The 22,010-nt window shown below is 44.0% G+C and overlaps 2 long non-coding RNA genes across 3 annotated transcripts in view; one reads left to right on the top strand and one right to left on the bottom strand.

Moving 5' to 3' along the window:
• LOC127466759 (uncharacterized) overlaps nucleotides 1-16,187 on the bottom strand; it is a 53,396-nt gene extending 37,209 nt beyond the window's left edge. Inside the window, exons 1-4 of one of the 2 annotated variants that reach the window (XR_007902845.1) lie at nucleotides 15,842-16,187; nucleotides 12,119-12,237; nucleotides 11,927-12,005; nucleotides 10,767-10,894 (exon numbers count right to left, since the gene is read on the bottom strand). This is a non-coding gene — a long non-coding RNA (uncharacterized LOC127466759). Of the gene's footprint in view, nucleotides 1-10,766; nucleotides 10,895-11,926; nucleotides 12,006-12,118; nucleotides 12,238-15,841 lie in introns of those variants that run through there. The other variant, XR_007902844.1, reaches the window with a different exon arrangement.
• LOC127466765 (uncharacterized) lies at nucleotides 881-21,776 on the top strand. Its single transcript, XR_007902851.1, has 3 exons — nucleotides 881-963; nucleotides 10,431-10,490; nucleotides 21,735-21,776. It is a non-coding gene; the product is annotated as an uncharacterized LOC127466765 (long non-coding RNA).
• Nucleotides 21,777-22,010: the final 234 nt, after the last annotated feature.

The raw sequence follows: 22,010 nt of genomic DNA, 5'->3' as shown, positions 1-22,010 counted from the left end.
GGACAACCCTGGATGTTCATACAGACTGGGGAATGAGATGCTGGAAAGCAGTGCCGCAGAAAGGGAGCTGGGGATCCTGGTGGATGGCAAGTTGAATATGAGTCAGTAGCGCCCTGGCAGCCAGGACGACCAACCGTGTCCTGGGGGGCATCAGAAAAATCATCTCTGGCTGGTTGAGGGAGGGGATTGTCCCACTCTGTTCTGCACTGGGGTGGCCTCACCTCGAATATTGTGTGCAGTTTTGGGCACCATAATATAAGAAAGATATTAAGCTGTTAGAGAGAGCATCCAAGGAGGGCAAGGAAGATGGTGAAAGGCCTTGAGGGGAAGCTGTATGAGAAGCGGCTGAGGGCACTTAGTCTGTTCAGCCTGGAGGAGATTGAGGGGAGACCTCATTGCAGTCTACAACTTCCTTGTGAGGGGAAGAGGAGGAGCAGGCACTGATCTTTTCTCTGAGGTGACCAGTGACAGGACCTGAGGGAATGGCCTGAAGTTGTGTCAGAGGAGGTTTAGGTTAGTTATTACAAAAAGGTTCTTCACCCAGAAGGTGGTTGGGTATTGGAACAGGTTCCCCAGGGCAGTGGTCACAGCACCAAGCCTGAGAGAGTTCAAGAAGTATTTGGACAATACTCGCAGGCACATGGTGTGACTCTTGGGGATGGTCCTGTGCAGGGCCAGGAGCTGGACTTGATGATGCTTTTGAGTCCCTTCCAACTTGGCACATTCTATGATTCTGTGAACCTGGCTCTGTGGACCTCCAGGAAGTGATCAAAGATCTACCTTTAAGAAAAACACCATAAATATTAAGTTGCTTATGAGGGAGAAAACACTTTAACCTTGACTGAAATCATTGAAGTCCAACAACTGTTACACTCATAATCAGGTTCCTCTCATTGCTTTTCTATTCAACTGCTAGAATGAAAAGCATTCTGCCATCAAGTATCTGTCCTCATGCAGGCAAAGGTAAGCAGTGACCAGCCATTCTCTCAGCCAGAGGCCTTGGAGACCTTCTCATTGATCTGCCAATTCTATTTGTAGGATCTGTGACTTCACATCAGACATAAGTTGAAGCACATGTTGTTAGTGTGCACCCAGCTAAACCACTGATCCTCCTATGACCCGATATCAAACATTCTCTGTTATTATCTGCAGATGTCATCAGCAATAGGTGCTCTTTCCGTAGCATCAATAACATGTTCAGTAGAAACACAGCTTGTTATCTGTGCTTGTGGATTAATTCCCAGCACTTACTGAAGACAAATCTAATGCTGTTTAGGCTGATCAGAACCAAGAAAATGGGCCTTACATACAGTATAGAGGATTTTGTCTGGGAAGCAGTGAACCCAGAAAGGACATGAGACCAGGAAGCTAGTTGAACACCAGGTCCTTGGGGTGCCATGACCTTTGCTGGGCCAACTGATCTCTCTTTAATGAGGAGAAAGGGGAGATCTTGCCCACCCTGGAAGTAGAAATCTGTCAGGTCTAAGCCTGAAACCCTGCTTTCTGAATGGCTTTCCCTCAGGAACAACTCCTCCACCCACAGATCATAGACCAGCCTGGGGAAAAGGATGTGCTCAGTGAGGTCTCCCCTGGCTTCTGAGGCTGGACACTCTATTCCAGATGGGAAGTAAAGTCATTCAAGTTGCTGAAATGTCTCTCCTGCACCTTGCAGCATGCCAGGAGGCTGGCAGGAATGGCAAGCAGATCAAGAGGGAGGGGGGGATGTGTTAGTGCAGCGTGACAGGAGTAGAAATTACATCGCATCACACTTTGATGCCTCCACTAATAACCTCTCAGAAATAGTTTCACAGATTTCCTTTTCAGCACTCACACAACTAGATTAGATTTTGCTTACAATCCGACCCAGGCTTCACCAAAACCTAAGACTCTGAGCAGGATACACTGGAAGTTTGTTAGTGTGAGTTCCACTTCAGCAAAGCTGAATGTTGCATAAAGCGGCTTTTTTTGGACCAGCATTGAATCTGAATGAACTCCTCTTTTGACTCAGCTTTCATTCCCTGGAAACTAAGACCTTACATCCCTGTTTTTTAAAGGGACTTAGTTCCCATCTCACTGAAAGTAAAATCAGGGCTGATTAATTCTACTGACTTGGGTGCTGTACTGTGAACAGGAGATGTCTTTTAATGTAGTTCAAACTTCTTTTTAAAGTGTATCTAAGGAATAAAAGTAAATGATGAAGTTGTTCTTATGCATTCTTAGTGTTGCCAGGGAAACCATTTCCTGTCTGTATTTATCCCAATTCATCTCTGTTTTTTCAGGGAGGGGAGGTAAACCTTCTAAAATAAACAGACAATACTCTGAAATGAAGGTACTTATTAATGAAACAGGGTATCCCCAAGATACACTGCATGGGATCTGGTACTTTTCCAGTCAAGGTCACTAGTTGAAATACATCCAAAATTAAGAACTTCTGAAAAAAAAATTGATATAATGAAGGGACAGTCTGTATTGTTGGTGGTCTGTGTTTAGTCCATCTTAGACAGGTCTGTATCTGGTGGAAAAAAGCATTAATAAGTATATCTGTGTGCAGCTGGCCCTTGAAGTCTATTCCCACCTAAAGCTGCCTTCTCCAGACCAGACTTGACACACAGCTGGAAAGTATTGCAGAGATTTCACAACCCTGTGAGTAAGGACAGGTATTCATAGTGGGCCCTCAGAAGCACTTGTGCTCATGGAGCACATTGCAGAGGATCTGAACCTCAGAAAGGACCCACAATACAACTGCCTGCTAGGAACTGACATAATGTGGCCAGGATCCTTGTTCCTCAGGAGTGAACTAAATATACCCTTAGGAAAACAACAGAGATGGAAAGAAGTGTGTGCAGCTGCCATTCACAGAATCACAGAATCACTGAATCACTGAATCACAGAATAGGTAAGGACGGAAGTGACCACAGTGGGTGATCTGGTCCCAGCTCCCTGTTCAAGCAGGGTCATCCTAGAGCACATTGCATAGAATTGCATCCAGATGGTTCTTGATTATCTCCAGTGAGGGAGACTCCACAACCTCTATGGGCAACCTGTTCCAGTGCACAGTCAGTTCTAGTAAAGAAGTTCTGCATACTCAGGTGGAATTTCCTATGCATCAGTTGCTCCCTCTAATCCACCACTGAGAAGAGCCTGGGTTGATCCTCTTGGCACCCTCCCTTCAGATACTTACAGGCATTGATAAGGTCATCGTCTCTTCTTAAAGGCGCCCAGTTCCCTCAGCCTTTCCTCATAAGAGAGATGCTCCAGTCCCTTTGTTGCCCTCTGCTGGACCCACTCCAGGAGCTCCATGTCTCTCCTGTACTGAGGAGCCCAGAACTGGACACCACACTCCAGATGTGTCCTCACTAGGGTTGAGCAGAGGGGCAGGATCACCTCTCTCAACCTGCTGGCAATGCTCTTCCTGATGGACCCCAGGATACCTTTGGCCTTCTTGGCCACAAGAGCATACTGCTGGCTCATGGACAGTTTGTTGTCCACCAGGACACGAAGGTCCTTCTCCACAGAGCTGCTTTCCAGAGAGCAGGTCAGACCCCAGCCTGTACTGGTGCATGGAGTTATTCTTTCCCAGGTGCAGGACCCTGCACTTGCCTTTTTTGAATTTCAGAATGTTCTTCTCTGCCCATCTCTCCAACCTGTCAAGGTCCCTATGAAGGGCTGCACAACCTTCTGGCATATCGGCCACTCCTCCCAGCTTAGTGAACTTGCTGAGGAAGCATCTATCTCTTCATCCAAGTCATTGATGAATAAGTTAAACAATAGTGGGCCCAGTACTGAACCTTGAGGGACACCACTAATGACAGGCCTGCAGCTAGAATCTGTGTCACTGATCATGACTCTCTGGGATCTGCTCTTCAGACAGTTCTCAATCCACCTCACTGTCTACTCATCCAGTCTGCACTTCCTGGGTTCACCTATGAGGATATCATGCCATCGGCTTGGTGGGATTGACTGCACTAGAGAAAGGATGCCCATCTCCTTCCCTCTTACCAAGAAGGAGTCCAATACTGAAGGGGGATTGTTAGACCCATGTTTATGCCATTAGCCTAGAGCTCAGTTTCTCACTTTTCATGTCCTCTATGACTTCACCCCATGAGTAGTTGGTAATAGCACTTATCTGTCTCACAGAGGATTAAAAACATAAAAGACTAAGATGAGGAAATATCATCTTCTTGAGGACTGAAAAACACTCTTTCAGTGGCATATTGTCCCATGCTATCAAAAATGACAGGACTGTAATTACCCTCCCAACAGACAACACGTCTCCCCAGGAAACAATATATCACTCCGTTTGCACTTCACAAATCCCTGGCAGCAAGCAACACTCTTGAATGGAATCCCCCTTTGTAGTGACATGGAGATCCACCTTGCTCTGAATTAAAAAATACCCCTGGGGCATTCACTTGGTGATTTGAACACAAGCTCCATGCAGACTTGATGAGTTGGTGTCTGACATGTAGCACATCACCATGTACAACAAGAAAGCACAAGTATGAAGATCAGGATGCTTCTGCACACTTGTCACACATGTGACAAGTCCTCCCTTTAGGACCACCATGGGGCAATGCTGGAAGCCAAAACCCATGGTGATGGGGTCAGCAGGAGGAAAAGCAGGGTGAAGAAAAAGGTAACCACACTTGCCCTCTTTGTTTCCATTTAGGCATTCATATCTCCCTGCCGTGTTTTCCATTTTGCTGGCTTAAACATTCCTCATCATGTTAGAACAAGAGTTTAGTGGGAAAACCCTCACTGAGAAGATTACATGCAAATACATTAAAATTGGAGCATATTGGTAGAGACCAATGTTGTGGATCCTTGTGGGTGTTTTTTGCCTCTAGCTTTTCAAATAGAGTGATGGTTAGGCTGAAGCCCTAGCCCTGTGAAAGCCAGAGACTTCTGCTCTTCTAGTGACTCCAGTGGGTTGAGGATGCAGCTTCTCAAGTTTGGTGCCTGAGGGTTTCCGTTGACGTGTGAAGGATATGACTGGTGTGGCAGGCACTGTGCCTGGCAGTTGAGTTTTGCAGGACCCCGGGACAGGAAATGACAAGGGGAGTATGTGTGATGATAGTCTGGGGAGGAACTGCGCCCTCACATGAGCACCCAGAACATCCTGACATTTCTTCTCCTTTCATAAAAGTGTGACCCAGTATGCAACCAGATCCCTCCTGGGAAGACAACTGAAGCAGTGTTCTGAAAGACTGGCTCTCAAGCATCACAGACTTCTGCAGGAGCCTTTTCTGTTTCTGAGAGGGTTTACTTCCTTTGTCTCAATTGTCAGCAAATTTAAGACTACATCTCATTAAGTTTAAAGAAGAGTGGTGATAAGGAATTTAAATGATCAGCTATTAAACCAACCTAAATGAAGGAGATAAAAGAGCCTTATGGAGACAGGCTATCCACCTGTGGATGTCACAGGCTGGGTTAAATTAGGTAGCCTTACCACACCCCTGCATTTGAGATAGCTCCGAGAGATAGCTAAGCACATATTTAAACCCAAAACAAAAGCAAACATATGAAGCTGCTCTAAATGCTGGGCAGAGAAGATGGGCCAAGGGTGGAGTTACCTACAAATTTTCTCGGAGGGTGAGAGAGTCCACTCCCACGCCCTTGGCTGGTGATGGTTGTCCCTGTGGCATCAGCCTAGAACTTGGCACGGGAAATGAGCTGCCAGAGGCAGGGGTGGCAGGGGACTTTCTGGTATTGGCTTCCTATGAAAGGGAACATGTAGGATGCTGAATCCTGCACATCACCTTGAGCATGGGCCTGCATAAGGGGAAGGAGCAGGAGGACAAGACGTGGAAGCAGACCTGTTGGATTCAGCTCAGAAAATGCAACAGCTTGTATAGCTGTGCTGGCTCAGAGTGACAAAAAAGATCATGCTTTCCAGTCCATGGAGCCACTTGGCTCAAAACAGGATAAGAACTGAGCAACTCCATCAGTGGAGATCCTTTTTCACTTACATTGAAGGAGATCAACCTTCAAAACCAGTGACCACTACACAGCTTTTGGAGCCCTCAGCTACACTGCCACCATACCACCTTTGCCTAACGCCCATTACTTAAGGGCAGACCAGAAGTATTCATCTCCTGAAATGTGGGTTACATCTCCATCTTATGTCCTGAAATGTAAACAGGGAGTGAGGCATAGAGGTGTGCCAGCCTAAGCTGCTTCAGCACCTTGCTGGAGACCAGGGAATTGCCTCCACAGATTCCCAAGGGCTCAAGGCCAGACTGGGATCCTGGACCCAATCCAGCATCAAGTCAACACAGGCAGAGAGTAGCAAGGCTCCTGGGGTTGAGTGAAAGGCAGTAAAAATGAGGCAGGAGGAGGGCTGGGACTGGGCAAGGAGCTGCACCCAGGCATGTTCCAAACATTGCCAGACAGAAAAAAAGCTGAGAACCACTGTGTGGGCAATCCCTGGAGAGGAAGCCTGACATATCCTGAACCCTCAGTGTTGTCTTAGGCAAAGACAAGCATCTTCTCATAAGTAAACACAATTGACCTAACTTCATCATACTTTACAGGTCCTACCTACAAACACCTGCACAATGCTCAAGGCTTGTAGCTATTTAGATAGCTGTTTGTAAAGCTATATATGATCCAGTTATAGAATTATTTTGGTACCAAGCATTTATACTAAGGAACTCATTATGGCAGAAGCATTTTGAGTATATATTGAACTATTAAAAGGGCTTTTGTTTTGTGGTATTTAAAGTAGTTCTTAAATCAAGACCTAGTCTATCTCTTGACAGTATTAGCACTGTGACTTTCTGCTGTTCGGTCAAGGGAAGGATGAAGTATCATTACGGCTTCTTGCCAACATGCAGTGTGATGCAGTTAATTAAAGAAACATAAAGTTCACATGCGATGCTAAAGATCACCTCTGTGCCTCTGAATGCACACTGGCATTAAATCAGTTGGATAATGATGGGACAATTTTGTTCGCCTTTTTAAGCTGAGGTTTATACAGTCCATTATAGGACGGAAATGTCATTTTACAATTTAGCCAAAGGTGATGTCAGACTGTATGGTCTATAATTTAGGCCAGATATTCAATAATAGTTTCATTTGATGACTCTGAAATATGAACTTGAATGGTAAGCCTTCTGAGCCCTCTTAAGCATAGGTTGCTTAAATAGCCAGAGATGCCAGAAGAGAAGCTTACAGCCTTACTGCCCCTTCGCTGTCCTGTGAACCTCCTCTAGCTGGCAAAACATCTCTCTGGGGGGACATTTGCTGTATTTCACAGGTCCTCATGACAGCCTCATCCAGGCAAGACAGGAAGCCTGAGAATTGGTGTGTCTCCTGCTCACATCCATGTTGCAGAGGGAAAACCATTCAGGAAAACTGTGACATTTATATGAGCAAAGACACTATGTTAGTTAGCTGTGGTAAATATGCATCTGCAAAGAGACAAGCAACTACATCCAGAGCATCAGTGTTTTATTACAAAATATTGCAAGAAGCAAAAGAAAATATTTATGTTGCTTCAGTACTGCAAATCTAAAGTTCTCTTTGAATAATAAAGACTCTTTAGATTTTATATTTACCAAGTTGTGCTTAATATTAGTGCAAAAGAGAGGAAGTAATTATTCTTTAAAGAATAAAGATACATAAACTATGTGCCAGTTACAAAATTTCAGGAGACTGTATACCACTCACCCTCAAACTCCATATCCTCTGCTTACCAGCATCCAGAACAAAACTGGCCCATCCTGTGAGGCAAGAAGAGCATTTCTAGGCCCATGTTCCAGCCCCAAGGCATGTCATTGGGTCTTTGCCAGGTTGAGAGCCCAGATCCCAGCAGGATTAACCATTTCCATCTTCGGTGCCCATTTCCCTGCCCTGCCAGCTTTGTACATCCCAACTCTCCAGTCTCTCAGACTGTAAATCCCAGAAAGTGAGCAAAACTCTGCAGTGATGAGATACTTGCAGAGGGTCAGGGCAACAAGAAAAACCGAAACCTGATCAAGCCAGGCCATGACTGGCTGTCAGATGCTGTGTCAGAGCAGGAATGACTGAAAATGGGAGTGTTTCCAAAAAGGGCATGGGCCACATCATTCATTCCTGGCAGAGTTATGCAGCTGTTACTTGAGCCAGTCCTTGTCATGCCACAGTTCCCTCATAGTATCAGGAACTACATGGACATTTGTCAAATAGGATGACATCTAAAGATAGCATTGAACCTAAGGGAAAGGAATTTAAAAGAAAACAAATCACCATGGTTACAAAGCAGGGTGAGAAAAGTTTTCTCTGTGTGTGAAAACATGACTTGGGTGACCTTTGCTTAGATGGACTCCTGAGATGGCAGTAAGCTGTGCAGAGCCAGTGAAAGGAAAACAAGGGAGTTCGAGCAACAAGTGAAGATACTTTAATGTTCAAGGTGGCATAGTACAGCTGCTGCAAGTCATACCCCTCTGAGGAGCCCTAGGGCTTGGCCTGGGGGCTCAGTGATTTGTAGCCACAGCAGCTGGAGCCTATATGCTGCTGCAGCATTGGCAGCAAAGGTGAACAAGCCAAAACCTCCCCAGCACAGCCAAGTACCTCTATCAACCCATCCAAACACCGTAGCAAAACCACAGGCCAGAGCTGTGATCCAACAACATGTTGAAGCCAGCATTGGGGTACCTAGTGCCAAGCCAAATGCCACATGTTGCAAAGCTTTGATAAATCAGCTTTTGCTACTCATGCTTGTTTAAAATCATTAGTGGGTTAGCCTTGTACAAGCGTGCTGGGTGCTTGATGAGGCTCTTGCTGCTCTGCCCTCTCTGCTGCATCACATCCTCCCAAGAGCGGTGTAAAGGCAGCACAAAGTCAGTGGCTAATCTGATAGCGGTCACCTGCCTGTTCTTGCCCAGCATCCCTGGAATTGCAGCGTGGGTTTATAAAAGCCCTTAGGGCTTCCCGTGGCTTGGTCTGAGAAGCTGGCAAAGGACACAACCTGCTTACCTGTGCACCTGGTCAGTGATAAGGGAACACTTGAGTAAATTGCCACCCCTCCACACCCCTTGAAACAGCAGCTGAGGTACCATCTCAACTCTTGTCAAATCCCATGCATGGGCCAGTCTCTACGGAATAGTGCTGAGCCCTTTGCTACAGCTCCACAGCAGCTTCTCACTCAACCTCTGGCTGGCAAAACACATAATGGCAGGAGCAGATCATGCCTTTCAGCTGCTCTGTTTCTCCCTGCTGCCTCTCATGCCACAGAGCTGTTCTGGTTTGTGCCTTCTTTGGCCTTTTGGTGATGCCAGGTCTGACCTGGAGGAGAGTTCCCGCTGTACAGCTCAGTCTGAGAAGAGTTGTAACATCTCGCTACAACCCACTGAGCATCACAGCTACCACTAGGCAAACAGTGAACACATAAAGGCTTCTGATGCAAGCTGGCTGTGCTATCAGAGTAGTAAAAGGATAAAACTCCCATTTGTCTACCCAGGCTATCCAAAGGAAGTTCTTGGTCTTCTCTTCCCTGTCTCTTGCATCTATTTCAAACCTCACAAACACTCAGGTACCTAGGTATCCACCTTTCTCCACCACGTGAAATGCTGAGACCCAAACTAGGATATTAATGTGGAAACTACTGGTATTATATGTTCCTGAAACTCTTCTCAGCAATGTGTCCAAGAAAGTCCTGCTTTGGTGACTTCAAAGAGAAAGTCTGTACAAATCGTCTAACTCCAAATTTTTTTATTTGATATTTTTGGGAGGTGTGGTTTTCTCTGCCCAGGCGCTTCATGGCAAGCTATGGCAGGATGGAGTTTCTGACAGCGTTTGCAATACTCTGAAAGGGACAAATTTACATGAAAGCATCACTTCCATTCTGAGTTTGGAATTGTGTCACATAACCAAACCATGATGAACTGATGAAAGTTTATTCTGATGATGTAATCCCAACTGTGCTAGGTAACACTGAAGGTTGGCAATGCCATGAACACACAGATTTTGCAATCCTCTTTTTTCTAGCTTACTCATGCACTTTAAGTTAAATGCAGCTGAAATGGCCCTTTTATTTTAATTAGAGTCCATCTTTGTGTTTCTGACTGGTCTCTATCCTCTTACTACTAAGCAATAGTATGTTCTGAGTTTACTATACTCAGGTATCAGACACAAGAACAGGACCAACACACAGCAGTGTGATAAAATTACCATACAGCACAACAAAGTTTACAACTGTCCCTTGCACTCCAGCCAGCGGTGGTGAAAGAAGATAGTAAAGGTGCTTTAGCCCTGTGAAAAGTACCTCTGTTAACACCAATCAGTACTGTGGCTTCTCCAGTGTCCCACATCCTTTTTCCCAAATGAAAACCAGCATTTCAGCTATGTAGTCATTAACTCTTTTTTTTTTTTTAAATCAACAGTTCAAAGTATCCAATTAAAATTCCTTTCAGCTTTCACTTCCCACTCTTCTGACATCATCTTTTCAGTATCTCTCCAGCCATCACAGAGTCCAGCCAGAGAGGAAGACTGAACAAATGCAGAAGCAGGTAATGAACTTTCCCTGAATTTCTTCATCTGTTCCAAATAAGTTAGCCAGTAAAATGCAATGGGAACAGACATTGCTATGTCTTATTTGCTACAGGTCTTCAAGACATGAGTTAAAACTGCAAATGGTTATACTGTATAGCAGAACCAAATGCATGACTGAGGTTACAGATTTTATAATTTACATCGGCCACTGTGTAACTTAAAGAACCTGACCATTTGTTTCCCTGAACCACTTACATCAGCACATCATAGGGACAGGGTATTTTGCAGTTGGTTTTCTTTCCTTTTTATTTTTTTAAGAACTATGTCGCAATACAGTTTTTAGCATAGAGATTTATCAGAAGTATTTACAATTGGTTGTGAGTTCAAAGGGGCAAGATAGGAATTCAGATTAACTGGAAACCTAAACAAATGTAAAGAAAAATGAGATCAGATTCCAAAAACCTTCTAGTCTACATTGCAAGCCTAACAAATAATCTTGATTTGTGTTGGTTGTTAAAGAAGTGTAAATTCCATGATAAATTGATGTAGCTCTTGGGATGAATAAAATCAATAATGTAATAACATTGAGTTAATATCAAGCTGACATTGATTGAGAATCAGTACATAGAATTCAAGGTCTCTTCCCATGCACAAGGAGATATTAATAAACCAGAGCCAGATTGCCAATTAAATCTTGATATTTTACAGCAGATGAATAAAATAATGTGTGATGAAGAGAGCAGGCTGAGAGTAAAGCTATTCTGTTGGAAACCAAGTGTTCAGGGAGTCTATGATTCCTGAATGGGAGTATGTGAAGAAAGGCCCTCAAAAGACTTGCAGAAACTGGTGGTTTGTGATGCTTTTCCCCATAGTTATTTCTACACAGGCAAAGGTAGTGGAGGCAGAAGACATTTACTCCAAGAAATGGGGCCCTAGTTCACAAATAAGTTTTTGGCAATTTGTCTCCAATTTAGACATATTATTGCATTCCCTTAGCATATGGTGAAACTGGTTGATGAACGGACCTGCTCCACCTCCTAGCAGACTTGTTCTCTTGGCATGTTCAGTGTCCCTGCTACTTAAATTCTACCTCTGCCATGGGTGGAGAGTCAATACCAGGTGAGCATTAGGCCTTTCCAGATACACTGCTGAGAGCAACTATGGGCTAATGGGATGAATTTTTCATTGCTAATATACTAATTTACACTTCAAATCCCAAGTAAGGTTTAGAGAATGATGAGTCATGAGAAAACAAAAACGCAAAATGAGTGTGTACAACAGAATGAGCAAATGAAGACTTGTTTCTTATGTCTTTCTCTTTGTCCCTCTTTCCCTTTCCCCTCTGATATCTGGTAAGACTTCTCTCTCAGTAGAAGCAAATTTGAATTATGTGCTCTCCCAATTTTATGGAAATTTAGTGTAACTGTGACAACATTGAGGCCTCTACACTTACCTGAAGTTAGGTATCAGGGTAGAAGTCATTGGGAGGGAGGAAGAGAGAGACGCACATACTTAGGGCACAAACTGTAGTTCTAAGTTTAAAAAAACATTCCAATTATTATCATAAATAAAGTGGATTTGGTTTGAAGCTGGGAAGGAGGAATGACTGTAGAAGCTCAAAGTGCTACTGTTTCTTGGCAATTACCTCTTGGAGTAGACATGGGGAGACTTCCGGAGCAGCGTGACAGTGGGAGTGACTTGCCCACAGGCATGCAGAAGGCCATCACAGAGCCAGACTTCAGGTTTTTCATTTCCCCCCTCCACCTTGAAAAAATGCAAACAAAAGTCACTTTTCCTACAGTTTTGAGACTTATACATCAGTGGTGTAACTCGTCTGATAAAATATTTAGACGTCTGTTCAGACAGATCACAACCTTGCCTTCTAAAGAAAATCTCTTCTGGGCAAAGACCACACCGCTGCTGTGATGTGCAAATCCTTTGTCCCTGGGTTTGCAGCACCTTTGGACTCTCCATAATGGCTGTGCAAAGATCCGTGCTGCACACACCACTGGTGATGAATAATTTTTTGACTAGTTATCAGATTCTTCTGACTGATGCCTATGCATGTACACCCTCCTCAGATTTATTGGAACAGAGGATTTCACAGGATGACTATCTGAGCTTGCTTCCACTTGCTCCCCTGCAAGTTAGGTCACAGCTTCAGCAGAAAGTTGAGATGAATCCTACGTGGTCTCCGGAGTTTCCTGTCCAATAGTCATGTCTTCTAATTGCCTGTATATAACTATAGAGACTGATAAGTAATGAGGGAGGGAAGATCTCTGACAGGAATGCCCTTGAAATAAACTATTCTAACAATATCATGTAGGGATTAAGATAAGCACTTTGTCCTTAACTTTGTGTGAATGAACTGGGGCTATTTATCAGCCCTATAACTCATTCAGCTTTTTTCCTCTGAGTAAAACATCAAACTCATTCATTATAGTTGGCTTCAGGGCTCCTGGGAACTATCCTCAAAGCCCTCCATCTTCAGCATGGACAGCTAATCTGGACAAATAATTTCAAACAGTTTAAGAAACAGTTTGACCCCCAAGGTAATAAACCCAAAGGTTAAAGGGAAAGCTTGGTGTGTATCTTTAGAGAATACAAATTGAGCTGTTTATTCCTTCCCTCTGGAGCCTGTGCAAGGTTCAAATTCAGTTTATAAGCTTATCACCAAAATTCATTTTATAGAGTACCTTAAACTCCCACTCAGTCCGATCAAAGCTTTTCCAACATAAAGCAGCTGAGCCACAATTGGTTCCCTTGTTCAGTCAGCCAAGTCAATGTTCTTAATCAGTACAAAAACATTAAAAGTCAAATGGTGGTTTTTATTAAAAGTGTTTGATCAGCTTCCAAGGAGGGGACAGAGGTCTATGGAAAGAAACATTCCTGCCTGCTCCTACAAAATGCATGTGAGTCCTGTAAAGTGGTGGGCTCTGAGAGGACCCTGTGGCTTGCTCACGACTGACCTCATTATCCTGGGAGCAGGGTGCACCCTCTCACCCTTCACTCTAATCTTCCTCCAGCCTGAACTCTTTTGGGTTCCCTACTCCTGAAAACTCATTTATATCAGCTCCTTTCACTGGATAATAATCAAGCCACTGGGGCTTGCCAGGGATCAAAGAATGATTGCTCCAGTTGTCTCAAAATCTATTGCTTCTTTAGATGCTGTTGCTGCTTATTCAGACAAAGCAACAGTTACGCTGAAAGGAAAGTCCACAGAAGCTGTGGGATTTCAGACAGGGCAATGTCTGGGAAGTGTTGTACGCAGCACAACACCCATCTGTCTTTCTCAGAGCTCACTCAGTTGCTTAAGAGAGAGTGGACATACACCCAAGAGCACTGCACAGACATGGCTAGCCCCAAGAGCTGCTTGTTGGTAGCATTCCTACAACTCTTTTCCAAACACAGGCCCATAGGTGACATCCTCTTCTCAGTGGTCATGCCTCATACACCCAGACATGCCCCACAGATCAGCACATCTGGCTGGAAGCCAAGGTCCTCTTTTGAACTTAGTGAACATAAGTCGATTTTTCCAGCAGTAGGGAAGGAGCTCCCCGAAGCCCAAATCTCTACAAAGTACAGACAGGGGAAAAAGGCTACATTTAGGGTCAGAAAATTCATGTGAACTGATCTATGCAATTAAGTTACAGCAACAAGACAGTGGGGCCATTTTAGATCCATGTGCTGGGAAAAAGAAAAAGACCTAACAAATGAAGACATACTTCACATTCATGACATCCTTTCCTTCCTCCAAAAGGCTGTCAACAGAAGTTGGCAATAAGACAAATGTAACCAAGATGTTTGAGGAGATAGCTCACCAACAAGACCTATTCACACACACAAGTCATCAACAAATGTTTCAGCTGTGAAAACTAACCAAATTTGGCAGAAGAAGCCTTTTTTGCCATTGGGACTATGCTTGAAACTAATCATCAATTGTAGTCATAAGATTTGGTGGACACATCACTACCCCAAGGAGTTTAATCAGTGAAACCATAATCTCTCTTTAGGATAATTTGGGCAGATTATTCTCTCCCAATGAGGCACTCAGAGATAGGAGGGATGTGACCACAAACTGATTGGTGCAGGGATCTGACTGATAGGAAAGAACCTCAAATCAGGAGGTTGGAGTGGCGAGAGAGGAGGCATTTAACAGAAAATTTTCATTCCCATTTAATTGTATTTTGATGGCTTATCCATTTGCAGAGATTTGATCATTTAAAATAACTTCAAATAAAAGACACAGAAAGTAGCTGACTCATCCTACTAGTCTCTTATGCATATTCTTCTCTCTGGTAACCAGTGACATGACCCAAAGGAATGGCATGAAGCTGTGTCAGGAGAGGTTTAGGTTAGTTATTAGGAAAAAGTCCTTCAGCAGAGTGATTGGGCACTGGAACAGGCTCCCCAGGGAAGTATCACAGCACCAAGCCTGACAGAATTCAGGAAGCATTTTGACAATTCTCTCAGGCACACGATGTGATTTTTGGGGCGGCCCTCTGCAGGGCCAGGAGCTGGACTTCAATGATCCTCATGGGTCGCTCCCAAAACAGGATATTCTATTCTGTGATGCTTGTGGGTCAGTTTCTCACTCAGGATATTCTATAATTCTATGATTACCAATTCAGGCAAGTAGAAACATTTCCACAAAGCCAGAACAACATAGCTCTATTCCATTCACAAAATAAAAGCAGGAAGAAGAAAGCAGCTGAAGTTGTGAGTCAGTCCACACTTTTGAAAGTACAAGCAGTTCCATGGGTTCCTAATGACAGACTTGTGATAAAAGTTTTACACTTGTTTGTTAGAATTTTTATTGATGCCCTAGCCATATCCTGTAAGTAATCCCCAACTTCAGGAATTACACAGATCAAGTATTTTTGTCCTGATGTCACTATCTCTTTCATAAATTGAGCACAGTCAAGCTTTTTTTCCAAAGCCCCAGCAAATCGGGTTGGAGTTGAGGAGATGCATATGGAAGCACACAAAGCTCAAGAAACTCTCCCCAGGTTGCTGGCTACCTGCTGATAATCCATCTTCTCTCCAAACCATATTACACAATGTCTGTAACAGTAACTAACACAGTATAAACACACTATGTTTCAGTGCTGCAGTTGGTGCTTTCTCTTATACAAAGTATTCAGTCTAAAGGAAAAGGTAAGTAAAGCACCAATTAGAGAAATAGAAGTGAAGCACTGTTTTCTCTCATTTTTACCCTGTTAAGTGCCCATCAAGTTTATCATCCTCCTTGTGCATCCTCCTTTCTTATCACCACACAGTGTCAGACAATTCAGATTTTCCCTCTGCAAGCCTGACCACCTTGCCTGAATCACCAGTCTCACAGCCCTGACCAGGTGTGACCACCCACCTTGGCACTCACAGAGTCCAACGCCATCCTGGTGCTGCTGCCCAGCTTCCTCCTGTTTGCTAACAGAAGAATGTTTTTGATCAATTATAACTGCCATGCTACTGAATCACTGCCAGGTACAGGATAGGAGTTGAGTCAGGAGACTTCCCGGAAAAGTACATCTTTCTTGTGCTGCTGAACCATCTCTCTCTCTGAAATGCTTGTGGATTAGGGATTTGAAGAATCCATTTGTCATTGTATTCACCAAGCCAGACACATTCTGATTCTGGGTAATGAGATCTCCTCATTCAAATTCCTAGAAGTGAAAAATAAATGTCTTGTTCTTGCAGTTCTTTGTAATATAATCAGTTACATATCTGTGTGTGTAAAATATTGTTCACCTGCATTTTTCACCTGTATTATACAGTGACAAAAAATGATTATTCAGGGTAGTTGCTGCATTGTCATTGAAGAAGGCGGCTGACAACCTGGCTGAGTTCACACAAAGCATCCCAACAGGACTTCCAGATGATCATTGTTGACACACTGTTAACTCTTATTCACAATATTTACTGCACAGAGATAATGACAGGATTGAACCTGCACTTTTGATAACAATAGAGTTTGTCATATATTTCTGAAGGAACAGGATGAGAAGGGTATCATTCTTTGCTCACAAATGTTTCAGCTAAGTGAGAGGAATCATGTAGGGCGTGGACTGGAATAGTTTTACTACAGCATTTCTTGTATCTCCTCTAGCACCAAGTGTTCAGTGATTGAAGCAGGGTACCAGACTTAATAAGTTTGGCCTAGCAAAGCAACCTCCATCTTACTATAAGCACAGACGCTACATTTCAGCTTCTGCCTACCAGACTGGGTGCAGTGTCTGTGAAAATACCAAACTGTTCCCTACTTACAGCCTCCACAAAACTAAGTCCACGCTTCCCATACTTGCAGCACAGTGCTACAGCCTGTCTACTGCTCTGTGACCCCAGACTTCCAGCAGAGCTGACCAGGCAGTCCTCAACTGGCAAAGTGAGTGGCCTCTGGAAAGGCAGAGTGGTGGAAAGGCAAAAAGAAGTTAAGGAGGTGTAAGGGTTGTCTTATGCACCACAGACACAGCTGAAGGATTGCTGCTTATCCATGCTCTGTCATCCGTGAGGCTCAATGTGGTGCCCCTCCCATTCCACATGAAGAATGAGTTCTCTAATGCATGGCAGCCAAAGAAACTTTGGGTGCCTGTATTTAATATGAACAAAGAGTGGCAGTGTCACTTTTGATTACAGGCAGAAACAGCAGCTTTCATGAAAGTCCAAATAATTATGCAAGGAGCAACAGTCATAAGAGCTCTGGTGAAAAAAGGAAAAGGAGGCATAGTCTGAGAATATAAGGCTCAAATCCTAAGAACAGGATGGGGTAGTGTTTATGCAGCTAGGTAGGTAGTTTGAAATGTGATTCAGATGTTTTTATGAGGCAGATTCATATTCACAAACTGAATAAAGCTGCCAGATTTCTGTGTGGTTCCGTTGTGCTTCAGGGAATTGTCACACCCCTGATGATGTACTAGGAAGTAAGAAGGTGACTTCCCCTGTAGGGGAAGTTCAGCTTGTCATGCAACAGGACCCATATTTTCCCAACCAAAGGCCACACCAGCCACTTTGCCAGGAATGGGAGAGCCACACCCCATCTGCAGAAAATAAAGGGGATTGCAACAAACATCCCTTAAAAAATGTGCAGCTCAAAATGGCTGTGGGCTGTAGCAGGCCATTTTCTATCCTTCAATTAGTGATCTTCCAAATGACTCATCAGTGAGCATTGCATCAAAGGACCTGCAATCTGGAAGGGCCATATCTAAGTATTCATTGACAGGACTGGTAGCACCACTTTTTTGAAGATTGCCCAACTTCTCTTTATAAGGTCTCATTTTCTGTTTCCTTACATCTCTGCCAATCCTTATCAGTTCCAGCTCACATGTTCCAAGCTCAGTGCCTGCCAACAGTTCATTACCTGTTTGTTGAGTTTAGGGGGTTGATTTGGTTTGGTTGAGTTTGGGGCAGATATCTTAACTTTCTGTTTAACCAGTTCAGCTGTTTCCTGGAGAGATGTGTCAAAATAAACAAACAAACAAACCCAAGAGAAAAAATGTTGTGTATTTCTTCCTATAAGTGCTCCTTGTGGCAGAGAATTGAAATTTATTAGGCTGATGGTCCTCAGGTCATGAATCTGCCATGAAGGTCCATGCCAAATGGACTCCTGGAGCTAATCAGATTGCAATCAAGAACTCAATGTGTCTCAGCCCACACAGTAGGTGAAGCTTAGTTCTTCCTTACATCAGTTACTCCCAGCTGCACAAACAGCACAAAAGCACATCTGCCCACAACTCAGAAAGTCCAGTAATGAGGCTGGACAAAAAGGGCCAAATGAGAGAAAGCTGAGGGATTTGAGCAAGCGCTGGAGCAGATGAGAAGGGCTTGGTCACTTTGGGTTTCATCAGAGAGAAAGAGCAGGCTGGGGACCAACAGGGACTGGTCAGCCTCAGCCTCTCTAAATTGATCCCTGTTTACCACACTGACTATTTGTGCAGCACTAAGACAACATCATCATGAACAGCATTGGACCATCTTAGGAAGAGAGTACTAAACTGAACAGGGCACAAGCATCAGCTTGCAGGCAAGAATCTACCACCAGTGTGCAGTTTGTGTCACCAAGTGACCACTCAGTGGTTCACTCATTCCCTGTGATGGTGGAAACTACTTGGACCAAAACCACAAGTACAACCTGTGAGCCTGTTGTTGCTATCTGCCTCTGTTGTCAGTTTTCTTTTTGTCCAGTGAAATGAGCCCTGCCAATTCATACAAACTAATTTAGAAGAGGCTCCAACTAATTTCTAGAAGTTAATATGCACCAGTTAAATGTGTGGGAATGATAGCCATGTGGCTGCTTCTTGGACTTGGGATATTGCTAAACCAGAGAGCCATCATCAGTCAATCAATTAGCATTGATTAATTAGAGGGGAGAGGAATGACAGTAAAGGTACTGAAGTCCTGTTTTCTGAACAATGGATCTGAGCATGTGTAAGCACCAAACATTACTGAGCCATGGGCACTGCAATGTAAGGTGCAGGATTAGAGACTGTGAGTGGTGGTAATAGCTCCCAAGAGGAAGAAGAGCTGTACCTCGGAGAAGGAAGAAAGAGCAGTGAGACCAGGCAATTACATGAAGGTAACAGTAATAAAAGAGTATGGATGACAGAAGTTAGAGGCTAAAGCTAGAGATAAGGGGCGAAGTAAAGCAAGGGAGATATACTTGGAAGGGGGATCAGTGAGACCCTGTCCACTTCACACTCTCCTCCTTCAAGGACTGAAACAGGACTAGAGAAGTTAGGACTAGCTCTTCCAACCTCCCAGACCTGTCCCACTTGCTCCAAGGCATACTAGAGTGTCCTTTCCACTGCCAGGCTGTAATGGAGAAAAAGCAGATATCAGTTCATGAGTCCTATGGGGGTATAGGCTGGTTCCCTCAACTGCATAAGGGTGTGATGGGATGTAGCCCAGACGGGTATTTGCAGCACCAGAGGGCACCAGACAGCAAGGAGCATGTGTTATTTTGGTCCTTGGGGCTACAGACCTAAGGGGGTAGGACCAGGGGGCTGAGCTGAAAAGTAGACAGGAAGGACTGTACATCATGAGGGTCAGAGTAGCCTTGTCAAGAAGCATACCTATTATTTTCATGTGTTCTTTGTAAATGACTTGGAGTAGATCTCAAGATAGGTGACTTCTGGGATTTCTCTCTTTGCTCTGTCAAATCAAGAACAATCAAGGCTACAATACAAATTTAACCTGTCCCCCCTATTACCTCTACCTCCACCGAACTGGACATGTCCATACCATTCACACTCCAAACATGGCTTTGCAAAACACTTTGAAGAAGAGGGAACCACCAGAGCTTTTTCACTTTGTAAGTGTGGTGAAACCTGTGCTGTTGAGTCTGTATGGTCAGCACTCATTTACAGCCCTAGACCCAACACAACACAGGGCAAACCTTTCAGCCATTGCACTGTCTATTGCAGCCCCCTCAGCCTAGTGCCAAAGATAACATCTGTATTCCTCTGCTGTCTGTCACTGAAGCCACTGGTCTCAGTTGTTTTTCTGCCCTCTATTAGCAACCCCGGTGGCAAGAAGGCCCAGAGGCACTCTCTGTGACACAAATCTCTGCACTGATACAGTCATTTGAACACTGGAAAAATCAGGCTTCCGTTTTCCTCTGTGTCCTTGTGCTCTGAAATTAGATTTCCTTAGATGTAGGGTAATTAATATGGGTCCTCTCCTCAAAAAAGGCACATCACAGAATGACAGAAAGTCAGGCTACAGACCTAACTCTTCAGCTACATAACAGAGAGAAGTATTACCTCCTTCCTACACAGCCTACTCAGAACCCAGTCTTGGGGCTCTAATGGACTGTTGAGGAGAAGCAGCTGTGGCCAGAGCAGATTCCCATCCTGGGAAACTCTTGAAAGAAGAGAAAATACCCTACCTGGCATGATGATTTATGGATGTGTTCAGAGCAGGACTTTCAACTGTAGCTCAGCTACACAGACATCTTCCTCTTTCTACCCTACAAATTAGATCTTTTAAACCCCCTATTTAGCTTCTTTCTCACTAAACCTTTTAGTCAGGTTGCCAAGTTTTCAGCCTTGGGTTTTGTCACAGTAACTGCTCAAAACAATAGAGGCCTCCTTTGCAAAGTGCATTGCAGGGCCTTTCAGCTCAATTAGTTGCCTTAGCTCTGACTGCCCCTCATGTAAACTCACTTCCTAGTGCTCATCTTAAGTTTCACAGCAAGCTGGGCTACCAAGAGTGAAAGGATGTGGTCTACCAATCACATTGGAGATTAGAAACATCTCGTCTGGAATGAAAACAAACACAAATATGAGAATATGTCTGAATATGAAAAAGTTTTCAGAAAACCTTCATGTGTCATCTTAATCATCTTCCTATTCATGAATGCACTTGAAACCTCTTACAAGGTTCTGATAAGGAGTCGCTCATCAGTGCTACAAGAAGACAAAGCATTCCATTTCTTTCTGAGCAGCAAGTTACAACACGCGAGCAAACGCCTTGTGCAGAACACTTTTCACCTCCACATTCCCATCCAGAACTGTATTTACCCTTGATAAATGATGAACTACGTCCTACAGCTGTGCTACATATTTCAGACTAACAAGGGCAGAAGTAAGGTCACACCAATTCTAGAGCGCTGCCTATTGAGCCAGAGGGACTCAGGCTTGTGTCATGTGCTCTCTATTTCATGTGGCCCAGCTTTAGACTATTTCCAAAATCCCTTGTTTTCCTGAGGACATGGCAACAGTTTATGTACACTGAAGTTAGAGACATGGCCAGCTTATGCTTTTTTCCCTTCCTCTACCAAACGTTATCTTCTTCCTTTAAACCCAGCTTAACCTTACTTTGGTTCCTGTTTCTCTGCAGGGCCCATACACCAATAAGAGAAGTGAAAGCAGCTATTTCTCTTTCTTTCCACTGCTCTGAGCAGTGCCTGACTGCTTGAAAATGAATAAGAACCATAGACATGTCCAAGAGGCTGAGTGAATCTCTAGTTCCAGTTCAAAACAAAAGGGATCTTTGAACTAAACAACTGGTACAAAATTTCTACTCCTCATGTAATAACAGGAGTTTGTTCTGCTACCAGCAATGCATGCTCAGACTGTGCAGGAGCTGAACAGTAAGGCTGGGATTCATCTCACTGAACATCTGCTGCCTAAAAAACTCAGATGGTCGCCTAGGCCTTCTCAGCACATAATGCAGAAAGAAAGACAAAGAGAGTTCATTACACCTCTTTAACACCTATCTTGGAGTGGTACAAGTTGTTCCTGAAAGGTGCCTCTTTGTCTCCATAGGATGTGAAGACCGGTGTGAGCTACATGCTGAGCTATCAGGTGTCTGGACTTAGGTGAGAGGCATTGAAATCATCTTAACAGCTATGTTTATCTGGGTCTTTTGCCCATCCGTGCATTTGTATCTAGGATCTCATGATGCTGTCAAATCCAAGGCCTGATAGTGGTGTCTCCAGTGATCCCATGTCTCTGTTGCTTTCTGACTGGTTTTGGTCTCAGAAAGTTACTTCCCTTCAACCAGGAATATGCTTTTAGTATTCCAAAGATGGTGGAGGAAAA

Source organism: Manacus candei, unplaced genomic scaffold, assembly GCF_025592945.1.
Source record: "Manacus candei isolate 608988 ecotype Guabito, Panama unplaced genomic scaffold, ASM2559294v1 h1tg000011l, whole genome shotgun sequence".
Taxonomy (NCBI): Eukaryota; Metazoa; Chordata; class Aves; order Passeriformes; family Pipridae; genus Manacus; species Manacus candei.
Note: the sequence above shows the minus strand (reverse complement) of the source record. Positions and strands in the feature narration are given on the sequence as shown.